We start from the raw sequence: 15229 nt of genomic DNA, 5'->3' as shown, positions 1-15229 counted from the left end.
CAGGACCAAACTCACCCCGGCAGAACGCAATAGATGCTTCCAGAAAATATTGTGTATTTATTGCGCTGCACCTAACCACATTCTGAAGAATTGTCCTCTGCTTGCGGGAAATGCGAGACCCTGACTGAAGTAGGGAGCATTCTCAAGCAATCCCAATTATCAGATAGTCTTCTAGTAGTGTCGCTTTCCCATAAGTCCAGGACAAGAAGGATCCAAGCCTTAATTGATTCGGGAGCCGCTGGTAATTTTATCTCAGAAAAGTTGATTCACACTTTAGGTGTCCCAGTCGTCCCCCTACGTAATAAGTTGTTACTTTCTGGTTTAGATGGTAAAACTCTGGTGGGGCTCCCCATTTCTTCGCTCTCTTATCCTGTGGCTGTCCGAGTTGGTTGCTTGCACCAGGAAATGCTGGAATTTTTTGTATTACCTGAATCCTCCTATGAGCTAGTATTAGGATTGCCCTGGTTGAAAAAGCACAATCCTGTCTTCGACTGGGATAAAATGCAAATCCTATCCTGGGGTTCACATTGTTTTCAAATTGTTTGACCAAGGTCATTCCAGTATGTAACCAAGCAACAGTTTCTAATACTGCGGAGAAGTTCCTCTGCCCTGAGTCTCCAAGATACCCCTCCCAGCCTGGTTTGCCTGAGGCCTATTAAGAGTTTGCTGACATATTCTGTGAACAAGCAGCAGATGAACTTCCTCCGCATCGACCATGGGATTGCACTATTGATTTACTTCTGGGAAAAGTCCTCCATGTGGTTTACCCCTTGTCCGTTCCAGAGACCGCTGCCATGGAAGAATACATTAAGGAAAACTTCGCTAAAGGGTTTATTCGGCCATCTTCTTCTCCTGCAGGGGGAGGTTTCTTTTTTGTAGGGAAGAAAGATGGAGGACTCCGTCCTTGCATAGATTACCGAGGATTAAACCAAATCACCATAAAAAAAATCGGTACCCCTTACCTCTAATTTTCGAACTTTTTGACAAAGTCCAAGGGGCTCAAGTCTTCACCAAGCTGGATCTACGAGGCGCATATAACTTGATTCGAATTAAGGCTGGGGACGAGTGGAAGACCGCGTTCAATCCCAGAGACGGGCACTTCTAGCACCTTGTAATGCCCTTCGGTCTTTGCAATGCACCAGCTATATTTCAAGGTTATGTCAATGAGGTCTTCCGGGATATTCTTCATAAATTTGTTGTGATTTATCTCGATGATATCTTAATTTTTACCAGAGATTTACAGATCCATCGTCTTCATGTACGGGAGGTATTGTCCCGCCTTCGTGTTCATCACCTCTTTGGAAAACTGTCCAAATGTATATTTGATCAAACTTCGGTACCTTTTTTGGGTCATATAATCTCCGGGAAGTGTCTTCAGATGGACCCTGAAAAGCAATTTCTGAGTGGCCCCTGCCTACTTCTTTAAAAGCCACTCAGCGGTTCTTAGGATTCGCAAACTATTATAGGAGATTTATCCCACACTTTTCTACGCTGGTGGCACCCATTACCTCCCTCACGAGAAAAGGAGCCAATCCATCTAATTGGTCTGTTCCAGCAGTACAAGCCTTTCAAAAATTAAAAACTGCCTTTTCTAGAGCCCCAATCCTTTGCCAGCCTCATATAGACAAACCATTCATTGTAGAGGTGGACGCATCCTCTTCTGGAGTAGGGGCGGTATTATCTCAGATTGCTGAAGACGGGAAGACCCATCCCTGTGGATTCTTCTCCCGTAAATTTTCTCCTGCAGAAAGGAATTATATTATAGGCGCCTAAGAACTTTTAGCTATGCGTTTATCCTTGGAGGGATGGCGGTATCTTCTTGAAGGGGCTATCTTCAAACTGCACATCGGTTAAACGCCAGGCAGGCACAATGGTCACTTTTTTTTTCTAGGTTTAATTTAAAGCTTCAGTTTCGTCCAGGTGTGTTGAACAAAAAAGCTGATGCATTATCACGTTCTTTTATGACCAAGTTGGAGGAGGAGGAGTGCTCTCAAGTTCGCTCCATTTTGGACCCAATTGTGTTTGCTCCTACTCAAGTAGTGTCTCTACCACCTGGAAAAAATGTTGTACCCCCTAATTTACTCCAAAAAACTATTGGTTTGGGCTCATGCATCCTTGTTCGCAGGTCACACCGGAATCACCAAGACCTATCAGTTCCTACTTCGATCCTACTGGTGGCCTAACATGAAGAAGGATGTCAGGGAAATTTTTCTTACTTGTATTAAATGCGCCCAACATAAGACACCTCATAGGAAGATGGTTGGTCCTCTACGTCCTTTATCAATTACAGCTGCTCCATGGACCCACATCTCAATGGATTTTATTTCTGAATTACCTCGGTGCAAGGGGCATAACACGGTATGGGTGGTCGTGGATCGCTTTTCTAAAATGGCACACTTTATTCCACTGGTTGGTCTTCCTTCAGCCCCTCAATTAGCAAGAATTTTTATTCGAGATATCTTCAGATTGCACGGTCTTCCAAAGGAAATAGTCTCTGATCGAGGTGTTCAATTTATAGCCAAATATTGTTTTGTGCCTACGAAGGCATATCCCCTCTGGGCCACGGGTGTTGTGTCTCTATTCCCTCGGGGCTTGGGTACCTGGTAAAAGGACCATGACCTGCTCACGGGGTGCAGCGCAGCCCAAATCCCGCTTGGAGGGGTCACTGGCGAACAACATCCTGTGGGTTAGATTCCGCACCTTTGCCCAGGTCTCGCCAACACTCAAGACCTGTGGATGAGGAGAACATATAACCAGGCCCCTCGTCTCTCAGCTTCCTCCCGCAACCTAGGCCCACCATGTCTCATATTCCAGTCTCAGACGTGACACTCTTCCAGCATCTTTTCATTTGTCTACGTCTCACAAATGTTCTTCTGTGTGATCCAAACACCTCAAACTTCGATTCGTCTGTGCATAACACTTTTTTCCAATCTTCCTCTGTCCAATGTTTGTGTTCTTTTGCCAATATTAATCTTTTCCTTTTATTGGCCAGTCTCAGATATGGCTTTTTCTTGGCCACTCTGCCTAGAAGGCCAGCATCGCGGAGTCTCCTCTTCACTGTAGACGTTGACACTGACGTTTTGCGGGTACCATTTAATGAAGCTGCCAGTTGAGGACTTGTGAGGCGTCTATTTCTCAAACTAGAGACTCTAATGTACTTGTCTTCTTGCACAGTTGTGCATCGGGGCCTCCCACTTCTCTTTCTACTCTGGTTAGAGCCTGTTTATACTGTTCTCTGAAGGGAGTAGTACACACCGTTGTAGAAAATATTCAGTTTCTTGGCAATTTCTCATGGAATAGCCTTCATTTCTAAGAACAAGAATAGACTGTCAAGTTTCACATGAAAGTTCTCTTTTTCTGGCCATTTGGAGAGTATAATTGAACCCACAAATGTGATGCTCCCAGATACTCAACTAGCTCAAAGGAAGGCCAGTTTTATAGCTTCTCTAATGAGCAAACCCGTTTTCAGCTGTGCTAACATAATTGCACAAGGGTTTTCAAGGGTTTTCTAATCATCCATTAATCTTCTAAAGCACTTAGCAAACACAATGTACCATTAGAACACTGGAGTGAAGGTTGCTGGAAATGGGCCTCTATACACCTATGTAGATATTCCTTTAAAAACCAGACGTTTGCAGCTAGTATAGTCATTTACCACATTAACAATGTATAGAGTGTATTTCTGATTAATTTAATGTTATCTTCATTGAAAAAAACTGTGCTTTTCTTTTAAAGATAAGGACATTTCTAAGTTACCCCAAACTGTTGAACGGTAGTGTATACACAATACTGTGCAAAAGTTTTAGGTAGGTTGGAAAAATGCTGCAAAGTAAGAATGCTTTAAAGAATAGAAGTGTTAATAGTTTATTTGTATTAATTAACAAAATGCAAAGTGAATGAATAGAAGAGAAATCTAAATCAAATCAATATTTGGTGTGACCGCCCTTTGCCTTCAAAACAGCTTCAGTTCTTCTAGGTACACTAGGATTGTCGGATTATAGTCAGGTGAATAAATAGTCAGGTGTATAGTCACATTATAACCGTGGTATAAACACTGGCCCTGATTCAGAGCCGGACGCTCTGACCAGAGCGCTCGCTCTGAATCAGGGCCCACCTCCATTAAAATGGAGCGTCCTCCTGGACGCTCGTATAGCTGTGGGTCACCACCCACAGCATATACGAGCGTCCAACAAGATGGTCGCGATGGTCTTGACCATCGCGGCCATCGGACTTGCGAGTGAAACCCTGTGGTCTGGTTTCTCAACCGCAAGGCCAGGAGTGATTTTGGCTCTATCAGAGCCAAAATCACTCCCACTGACATCACTGGCGTTCCCATAGGAACGCCTCCCGTCTGGCAGGCACGCCCCCGGAACGCCCACCAAAGGGGGCGTGCTGTCAATCAACATCGACAGCACGCCCCCTTTGGAGCGAGACCCGGAGCGATGGAAAGTCCTTCACTCGCCGGGTCTCGCGCATGCGCAGTGGGGACCATCGACCCACTTGCGAGCGTACTGCCACTCGCGAGTGGGTCTGAATGACCCCCACTGTCTCTCCTGCACCAGATTCTGTTAGAATATGTGCCTCAATTAGGTTCCTCTGTAGAGCAGTGACTTTAAGTCAGGTTCCGTTACATAATGTGAGTGGAGTCAAGTTCCACAGAAGCATAATCGGAACATCAAGTTTCAGTGCAATGCTTTGTGCTGGAAGTCCAGCTGCACTTGTAGATCCCAAATCTGTTGCTACTTAACCTACAGTAACGCTGAAAGGTTTCAAGTAACATGAGCAGTGACTCTATGATATGTAGTATTTGTCTTGGTGCGCCATATACTGGATTTACATGTATACTGCAACTGCACAAGTCAAGATAAGATGCCTGATTAGTGCTTAATATATAGTTGGATTTTCCGGCAAAATAGATCTTGAGATATATATAGTACATACACATATAGTAATTTTGTACTGGAGGAGCCTGTGCAAAATTCTGATAACAATTTTTTTGTCTCCATAGTTCACAAACAGTCCTTAAAAGTATATTTGTCCCAAATAAATTATATTTATATACATCTAGTCATTTTTGGTTTGAGGAGCCTGCACACCGCACTCGCCATGAGTCAAGCACCTGTTTTTCGTTTATTGCTCCTCTCCCTGATGTCACATTGAGATAATATACATACCTCAGTTTCTTTCTAGGTGACTTTCCAGGTGACTAAGCTATACAATATTGAAAATGCAATCCAAATTCATCCCGTTGTTTTTGCGGTGAGAATGCATGGATTGATGTGTAGTGTACCGACTCGATATAGCAGCCCGGCTCCAATGGCAGTCAATTTGTCGGCAAGTGACATAAAGAGTATAAATCAATTGTCCAAAGGCCTTTGGACAATTGATTGTTTAGGGACACTAAACATCACGCTGGTGCACTCTCACGCTACGGCTGACAGAGAGCATTGCAGTTGCAAGTGCTCGGCAGCACTGTCAGTTCCGTGAATACCCTGTAGAAGTAATCCTGCATATTTTTCTGTTCTTAAGTCTACGGTGGTGAAAGAAGTACACATTCAAAAACTCTGCAATATAGAAGCTTTGAACTTTAAGCCCTAATTTTACTGGTAAAACAAACTCCTCTTGCTAAATAGGAATCCCACCCAGGCTTGGACTGGGCTGCCGGGGGATCGGGTAATTCCCCGGTGGGCCCCACTGCTTTATGTCTCCACCCCCCGTCACAGCCGCTGACACTGTAATGTAGCAATTTGCATGCAGGCAGGCTATAGATAGACGAAGGTGGCAGCTGATGGTCTGACATGGAGCTCTCCACTAGTGTATGGTGGCTTCTCATGTGGCGGGCGGCCATGTATTGGGCGGCCGGAAAAGTACACTCGGGGTACATAGTTACAGCCTTAAGTGGGGTGAATATGTTGTGGACAATGGAGGAGGTACCCCTTTAGAGCTGAGGCCTGGCGGCAGACGTCTCCATTGTCTCCCATAGTTCTGCCCCTGACTGCAAGGCACTACGAATGTGAGATAGCAGTAGTGGGCGGCAGTGGGTGTCTCTATGCTGGCTGTGCAACGGCATTGCAATAGCATTCATTGGCATATTTTCACAGTGGTCTGTGTACGTAATCGCAGCTGCTATTGCAATAGCGATCCGTAGTTCATCAGGCCCACAGTCTCATTGGATACACAGATTAGATGATTTAGCACTTTGTGGACTCAGTGAGTCCTTAGGTTTACATTGTTTTCTGTAATTATTTATTTACATTGATTTTTTGCATTTATTTTGTACCTGTATGTACAGTTTTGCGCTTCATCTTCAATTTGTTTCTCTACTATTTGGCAGCGGCAATCTGAGTGCTCTAATAACATATTTTATATGAGATTTAGATAATAGATGTGCAATGAATATAGCGGATTGTTTTTACCCTAATCTCTATAATCCTGTTCAGTGTTATATACAGTTATGGTCACTTTAAGTTATACTTCCGGGACATTGCCATGGTACTAATGATAGAAAATGATAACTATGACCCCTATTTTTTCTTTGTTTTAGTTTGCTTTGTAATGATTTATTTTTTAATTCTGTAAATTAAGAGGGGGTGATTTTTAAACTTAAACTTTAGTTTCTCTAGAAAAGGTAGACTTTGCCTGAACGGATCAAGGTGGGGGCCCCAAGCCAGTATCTTGCCTTGGGCCCCGTGAGGTCTTAGGGGCCTGATTCAGTTTAGGACGGAATTTTGAAGCTACACGCAAACAACTTTGCAATTCCGTCCTTGCAATTATGGTAATGCAGCAGGAGGCATCACGCCTACTGCTGCATTACTTGTCAGAGCTGTGTTGTACAACACAGCATCGAATAATCTGTGAGAACTACGGCCGGCTAAGTGACCCATGGGGTCATGCAAGCCAGCTGCCGGAGATAAGATAGAGAGGCCAGGAATCTCGGTCAGATGACAGAGATCCTGGCCTCTCCCCTCCCCCCCAACAACGGCGACATGCCTCTGTTATAGGAAACAGACGTTGCCGCCACCCCCTCCCCGCCCACAAACAGCAGCAGACTGTCAATCACTGACTGCCTGCTGTCAGACTGCGTGCGATCACTCAGGACCTTTACTGCACATGCACAGTACGGGTCGGGCACCTGCACAGATTCTGCGTTCAGCAGTGCACTAGCATGCCCTTGATCCAGCATTGGGGGAGCATATTAGTGAACCATCTCCTACTTTTTTTTTTTTATATTGCTGCCTGGCAAAAACAGTCTGGCCAAAAGGGGGAAGCTCCGACAGTCACCATTCAGTGGCAGGCTGTCTGTCATTCCACATGCAGAGTGTGTCTGGTCTCGTGAGATGTGCTAATCCTAATCTGGCAAGGCTAGTAGTGATAACCTCATTTAAGGGGTGTGAAGTCCTGGGTCCCCGCAGTCAGATCACCAGTTATGCGACTGATGCCTGGGTCTCCTGGTGTGTGATCCCCATCAGCCACACACAGCTGTATCAGCTCCACACTGTCATGACCAGAGTTTGTCGGCATGAAGATCGACGGGTATTACCTGTGAGGTCACTATGGCGGGGGGCGTCTGGCGGTGGCGCTGGTGTTTTTAGAGGGGCGTTGGCTGTGCGTGGTTCTTTGCGGGCATGTTGTCACTTTGGGCTGGTGAGGCCTGGTGGTGCTTCCGTTCCGCTCCGGCATGGGCACTGCCATCTTGTCTCCGGTCACGTGACCTAATCGCCCAATCCTGGTTTGTCACATGCTCTCTTTGGCCAGTCACGGCACAGCACTTGGTATTTAGGGAGGTTCAGAGCCTCACTTCATTGCCAGTGCAACGTGTTCCTCAGCATAGCTGAGAGAGAGTTCACTGTGCTCATCACCTGTTCCTGTGAAACGCTACCTGCCTGCCTGCTTGTCTGCTCCCCGCTGGACTACCCTGCATCCTCCATTACCTTCCCCTTGCCTGAGTACCTGAGTCTGCTGTTCACCCTGCACCTTGCCTCCACTGACACTCTGCTGGATGATTCTTCCTCAGCCTGCATTCTTCATTTCAACCACTACACCTGATTTTCCCTGCCTGTCATTACCTGGACATTTTCTCTATTAGCCAGTCATCACCTGGACAGTTCCCATTGTCTGCCACTACCTGGTCATTTTCTATTAAACAGCCACTACCTGGACATTTTCTATTAACCAGTCACTACCAGGACATTTTCCATTGCCGGTCACTAACTAGACTTTCTCCCATTACTTCACCTCTGCTCCCAAGTGCACTTAGTGCTATATCTGGACTTTAGTTTTTGTCATAGTCATGTCTACCAAACCACTCATTAAAAGTTCCACATTTTCATTTAAACCTGCTTCAGTGTCTGCTCCTATCACCACCCCGGGCCCACAACAAAACCAGAACCTCGCAGTTTGCACTGGCCCCATGGACCCGGCCACCGAACAGGAGTCTGGAGTAGATTTATTCCGGTGCATTGCTGGCCGTTTGGAAAACCTGGAAACCATGCAGCACCAAATGGCTCAGTTTTTACAGGAAATGTCTAAAAGACAGGATAATCTGGAAACCTCCTTATCCTCCACTGGGGTAACAGTCCCTATGCTCTCTCCTGCACCTGGGAATACTGGTAACAGGACATCTCCTCGCTTACACCTTCCTATGCCCAGCAAATTTGACGGCAACCTTAAACTCTGCCGGGGGTTTCTGAATCAGTGCGATATACATTTCACCTTACAACCTGATAACTTTACCACTGCAAAAACTAAAGTGGCCTACATAGTGTCTCTCTTGTCCGGCTCAGCCTTGGATTGGGCTTCCCCACTCTGGGAGCATTCAGATTCTCTGCTGGATAACTATACAGCCTTTGTGTCATCATTCAGGAGGATCTTTGATGAGCCCAGACGTACTGTATCAGCTTCATCTGGTATTATGACTCTGAGACAAGGAAATCGTCCCATTAGCCAGTATGACGTACAATTTCAGATTTTAGCTTCAGAGCTCAAATGGAATGAGGAAGCCCTTACTGCAGCCTTCTGGCATTGACTGTCTGACCAACTAAAGGATGATTTAGTCACCTGTGAGCTTCCTACCCATCTTATCGATATGATTTCACTCTGTATCAAGATCGACCTACACTTCAGAGAATGTCAGGCTGAAAGCACAGAACCGGCTGACAAAGGTCATCTACCCCTACCTAACCCACCCGTCCATCCCCTCCTATGGAAGAAGAGCCTATGCAGGTGAACCATACCCATCTCTCCAAAGAGGAACGTCAGAGAAGGATATCGAAAAACCTCTGCCTATACTTTGGAGATTCGGGTCACCTGGTGGCCTCCTGTTCCCGTAAATTGGGAAATGCCCGATCCTAACTGCTACTGAGGACTGCAAGTTAGGAGTAATGAGCCCGTCCTCAAACTCTAAAGATTTTCTATTAATCTTAGCCCTAGATCTCAAGCCTAAACCTTTCCTCGCTTCTGCTCTATTGGATTTGGGAGCAACCGCAAATTACATGACTTCCAGTTTAATTAACAAATTTCAGATCCCATGTAAATCCCTCAATCATGCGATTTCCTGACAGGTATAGATGGTCGTCCTCTGGCTAACGGAATCGTCACCCACGAAACTCAACCAATACTAGTCCGTATTGGAGCACTCCATTCCGAGTCTCTGAAATTCCTGTTGATACCCGAGGCCTCCCTTAAAATTATTTTAGGACTGCCTTGGTTACACCAGCACAATCCCAAAATAGACTGGTGTTCTATGCAAATCTTCTCAAGGGGGGTTGATTGCCAGAAATCCTGTCTTCCCAAGATTCGACCTGTAAGGAAAACAGTTTCATTAGTTTCTCCAGCTATCCCTAGAGAGTACCAGGAGTACACTGATGTATTTTCTGAGCAACAGGCTAATATCTTACCTCCTCACAGAGAATGGGATTGTCCAATTGATTTATTGCCCGAAAAGATGCCACCCCGGGGCTGCACCTATCCTCTTTCCTTGCCTGAGACCAAAGCAATGTCTGAATACATCCAGGAGAATTTACAGAAAGGATTTATTCGCCCCTCCACCTCTCCTGCCGGAGTGGGGTTCTTTTTTGTGGCCAAAAAGGATGGTTGTCTAAGACCTTGTATTGATTATCGGGGCCTCAACAACACAACGGTCAAAAATCGATATCCGCTTCCGCTAATCACTGAGCTATTCAATAGAGTCAAGGGATCCACCATATTCTCTAAATTAGATCTGAGAGGGGCCTATAACCTCAGTCGTATTCGCACAGGTGATGAGTGGAAGACCACTTTTAATACCAGAGATGGACATTTTGAATATCTCGTGATGCCTTTCGGATTGTGCAATGCCCCTGCTGTCTTTCAGGGTTTTGTTAATGAAATTTTCCGGGACTTACTTTACGTATCAGTTGTTATCTATTTGGACGATATATATTAATTTTTTCATCTTCGGTAGAAGAACATCACAAGCATTTGAAGGAAGTACTGTTCAGTCTGAGGAGGAATCGCCTCTATTTTAAATTGGAGAAATGCGTTTTTGATGTACCCAGTGTGCCATTCCTTGGCTACGTCATTTCTGGCTCACATCTAGAAATGGACCCTAAAAAGGTGCAGGCAATCTTGGACTGGTCTCGACCTCAATCCCTGAAAGCCAACCAGAAACTACTTGGATTCGCCAACTACTAGACGTTTTATCAAGGGATTTTCTTCTTTGATGGGTCTAATTACAGCCATGACCCATAAAGGTGCTAATTCGGCCCTATGGTCACCAGAAGCAGAGACTGCCTTCCAACTTCTGAAACAAGCGTTTATTTCAGCTCCAGTTCTAAGTCAACTAGATCTGGATAGGCCCTTCCTGTTGGAGGTAGATGCATCGTCTGAAGCTGTGGGAGCAGTTCTGTCCCAGTGGTATGAAGACAACCGAATCCATCCTTGTGGCTTTTTCTCCAAGAAGTTTACTCCCGCCAAAACAAACTATGCTATAGGGGAACAAGAACTCCTGGCAGTAAAGCTGGCGTTAAAAGAGTGGAGATACCTGCTGGAAGGGGCCAAATTTCCCTTTACCGTCTTCACAGACCATAGGAATCTCCTCTTCCTTAAGAATATCCAGTGTGTGAGCCCCCATCTAGTCAGATGGGCAATCATCTTTGCTCGATTCCAGTTTACCCTGACTTTCCGAGCTGGAGCTCTAAACCAGAAAGCAGATGCTCTGTCCAGGTCCCTCATCTGTAGCGACAATTCGGAGTTCATATGTAGTGCCCCGGTACTGGAATCAAGAGTGTTTGCCAGCATACAATTACAACCTCCTACTGAGAAAACCTTCGTGGCCCCGGAGTTAAGGAAGCAGCTCCTCACTTGGGCTCATTCCTCTCGTTTTGCAGGTCACTCAGGTACTCGGAAGACTCTGGAACTTCTAAGAAGGGTCTACTGGTGGCCATCTATGAAGTCTGATGTGATGGAGTTCATTTCTTCATGTACCTCTTGTGCTCAGCATAAATCTTCACGTCAGGCCCCAGCTGGTGAGTTGTTACCCCTGCCTATTCTATCACGTCCTTGGACACATCTCTCCATGGATTTCGTTAGAGATTTACCAAATTCTCAGGGTTACACCACCATCTGGGTTGTGTGTAGACCGATTCTCGAAAATGGTCCATTACGTACCTTTAAAGAAGCTGACAACTGCTCCTGATTTGGCTCACTTGTTCGTCCAACATATATTTTGTCTCCATGGACTTCCTGCCAGAATAGTCTCAGATCGTGATGCTCAATTTGTGGCAAAATTCTGGAGAGCGCTATGTTCTGTTCTGCAAATTAAACTAAACGTCTCCACAGCCTATCATCCACAAAACAACGGATCTACAGAGAGGGTTAATAAGGACCATGAGACCTTCGTAAGGATCTTCATGACATCTTCTCAAGACAACTGGTCAGATTTACTGCCCTGGGCTGAATTTGTGCATAACGCCTCTTACCACTCATCTACAAATCAAACTCCATTCCAAGTAGTCTATGGTCTTCATCCTCGGGTTCCCCAGTTTCAAAGCCTGCCTGTTTTTGATGTGCCTGCCGTGGAAGACACTATACGGAGATTTGTATCTATATGGACTCAAGTACGTACTGACTTGGAGAAGGCATCCTCTCGTTACAAATTTCAGGTAGACAGGAAACGTAGGAAGGTACCACACATGCAAATTGGAGACCAAGTCTGGCTATCCACTCGGAATCTACGTCTCAGAGTGCCTTCGATGAAATTCGCCCCACGTTTCATCGGGCCCTTCTCAATTTTTGAAGTGATCGATCCTGTGGCTTATCGCTTTCAGTTACCTCCTTACCTAAAAGTCCCCAATTCTTTTCATATTTCCCTGGTCAAACCCTTGATCCTGAACAAATTTCGTAAAGTTCTTCCTGTTCCTCCTCGGATTCAGACTGAAAGAGGTGTGGAATTTGAAGTCTCTCATGGCTCTGGACTCTCGTATCCGCAGGTGGCGACTTCAATATCTTCCGGATTGGAAGGGTTACGGCCCGGAAGAACGCTGTTGGACCGATGCCCGAGATATCCGCCCTGGTCAGGAGATTCCATACTGCTCATCCGGAAAAGCCTGGTGAGTGTCCTGGGGCCACCCATAAGGGGGGGGTACTGTCACGACCACAGTTTCTCGGCATGTTGGTCGACGGGTATTACCTGTGAGGTCACTATGGCGGGGGCGTCTGGCGGTGGCGCTGGTGTTTGGCGAGGGGCGTTGGCTGTGCGTGGTTTTGTGCGGACATGTTGTCACTTTGGGCTGGTGAGGCCTGGTGGTGCTTCCGTTCTGCTCCGGCATGGGCGCCGCCATCTTGCCTCCGGTCACGTGACCTAATCGCCCAATCCTGGTTTGTCACATGCTCTCTTTGGCCAGTCTCGGCACAGCACTTGATATTTAGGGAGGTTCAGAGCCTCACTTCATTGCCAGTGCAATGTGTTTCTCAGCATAGCTGAGAGAGAGTTCCCTGTGCTTACCACCTGTTTCCTGTGATATGCTACCTGCCTGCCTGCTTGTCTGCTCCAAGCCCGCTGGAATACCCTGCATCCTCCATTACCTTCCTCTTGCCTGAGTACCTGAGTCTGCTGTTCACCCTGCACCTTGCCTCCACTGACACTCTGCTGGATGATTCTTCCTCAGCCTGCATTCTTCATTTCAACAACTACACCTGATTTTCCCTGCCTGTCATTACCTGGACATTTTCTCTTTTAGCCAATCATCACCTGGACAGTTCCCATTGTCTCCCACTACCTGGACATGTTCTATTAACCAGCCACTACCTGGACATTTTCTATTAACCAGTCACTACCTGGACATTTTCCATTGCCGGACACTAACTGGACTTTCTCCCATTACTTCACCTCTGCTCCCAAGTGCACTCAGTGCTATATCTGGACTTCAGTTTTTCGTCATATTCATGTCTACCAAACCACTCATTAAAAGTTCCACATTTTCATGTAAACTTGCTTCAGTGTCTGCTCCTATCACCACCTCAGGCCACAACAAGACCAGAACCTCACACACACATTACACCCACTCCCCCAGCTCTGCTGCTGCCACTGTCAACGCACAGGAGCAGAACTGCATGAGAGGATCCTTCAAGACTGACAGAGCCTTTTTGAGGCCACTGGCCCATCTCAGATAGCAACACTTATGACATTATGGGGTGGTAAGCAATGAATAATTTATCACACACAATTAGCTGTGTGAGTGTGAACATGTGAATGGAGGGCATGTGCTGGACCCTCCCTCGCTGCTTTGGGCTGGCTCTAGTGGTGGATGAATTAAGTAATGCAACTATGCCGGGACACTTGCACGGTTGTGAACTTCGCTCCCATAACCTTTGGATACATCTGGCCAATTCACTGTCTAACACTTTATTAATGTCAGAGCCTGCCCACGAGAAAGGTCCTGTTAGTGAGAAGAGAAGTCATGTAAACACATACGATTTAAGGGCCCCATCCAATTAGCCGCAAAAAATCAGAAAGGTTTCACCTGTCCGACTTTCCGCCTCATTCGCCTGTTTTAGAGGAGAAATCTTTCTGTGAGTGTCCCCGCTATTCACCTAATCCAATTCCAAATCAGGCGAAAACGGAATGTGGTGAATGCGGAACAGGCAAAAAGTAATGAAATAATTGGGGAAATCAGTCTGTGCCCTAACATAAGAAATCAATATAGATGTGTACTACTAATAGCCCGAATATAACGATTTTGGGTACTTAAGTTGTGTAAATACTTGCTATTAGCGTCTTTGTAAAAGTGGTGAATGGCATAAAGCAGTATTTTTTGTGGAAAATAAGTAGTCCAGCCAAATTTGAGGTTCTTGAAAATGGGTGTCTCAAGTGAACTTTTTAAAAACATGAAAAATCTACCTGCTGCATGCACCTGCATTTCCAAAAACACCTGAGCCATCCTTGCAGCCCCTCAAGAAGCCTACTTCGCTAGTTTTTATGTTTTCCTCCCAGTTTTTACTTTTTCGCCCCCAAAATGGATTTTCTTAGGGTTTTTGGAGTGTTCTTAGGGTTTTTTTTGCTTGATTTGTCCTTTGGGGGCTGTCCCAAGGATTCAGAGTCATTTCCTCACGTTTGCACTTCTTTTCACTTGCTATTCATTCTAGATACTTTTTCGCCTATTACATTGCATTGAGTTTCCGCTTAGGCAAAACTGTCCTGGAATTGGATATGGAGACACTTTGAAAGCAGACGAAAAGTCCATATCTCCAAACGGCACTTTTCGTGGCTAAGATACAGGGCACATCTGCATATTCTCCGTGAACGTTCCCAAAAACGGCCTAGCGGGAGCACCTCACTAATCTACTAAAGGTGGTACATATTATTATTGGTAGACTAAATAGGGCACAGATTATTATAAAACTATGCCGTTTCCTTTGTGGGATTGCCACGCCCCTCTAGTTGATGACCACACCTGCCCAATGGCTGGTCACGCCCCTGCGGGCCACTTCAATTGCATTCCCCTGGTGGGCCCTTCATGCCCCAGTACGACACTGATCCCACCCATAGACTCTCTGATCAATACAGAAACTTGACCCCAAACCCACCTTTCTATTGGTTAATATCAGCAGTTCTTTGTATGGTTGTATGGTTATACATGTGTATGTATGTATGTGTGTATATATATATATATATATATATATATATATATATATTTCTCCTAGGTACGGCACTCCAGGCAATCAGTTCGACTCCATACAGCGTCTGATAGGT

Source organism: Taudactylus pleione, unplaced genomic scaffold, assembly GCF_031769625.1.
Source record: "Taudactylus pleione unplaced genomic scaffold, aTauple2 ptg000041l, whole genome shotgun sequence".
NCBI lineage: Eukaryota > Metazoa > Chordata > Amphibia > Anura > Myobatrachidae > Taudactylus > Taudactylus pleione.
The sequence above is the reverse complement of the archived record's forward strand: the minus strand, read 5'-3'. Positions refer to the sequence as shown.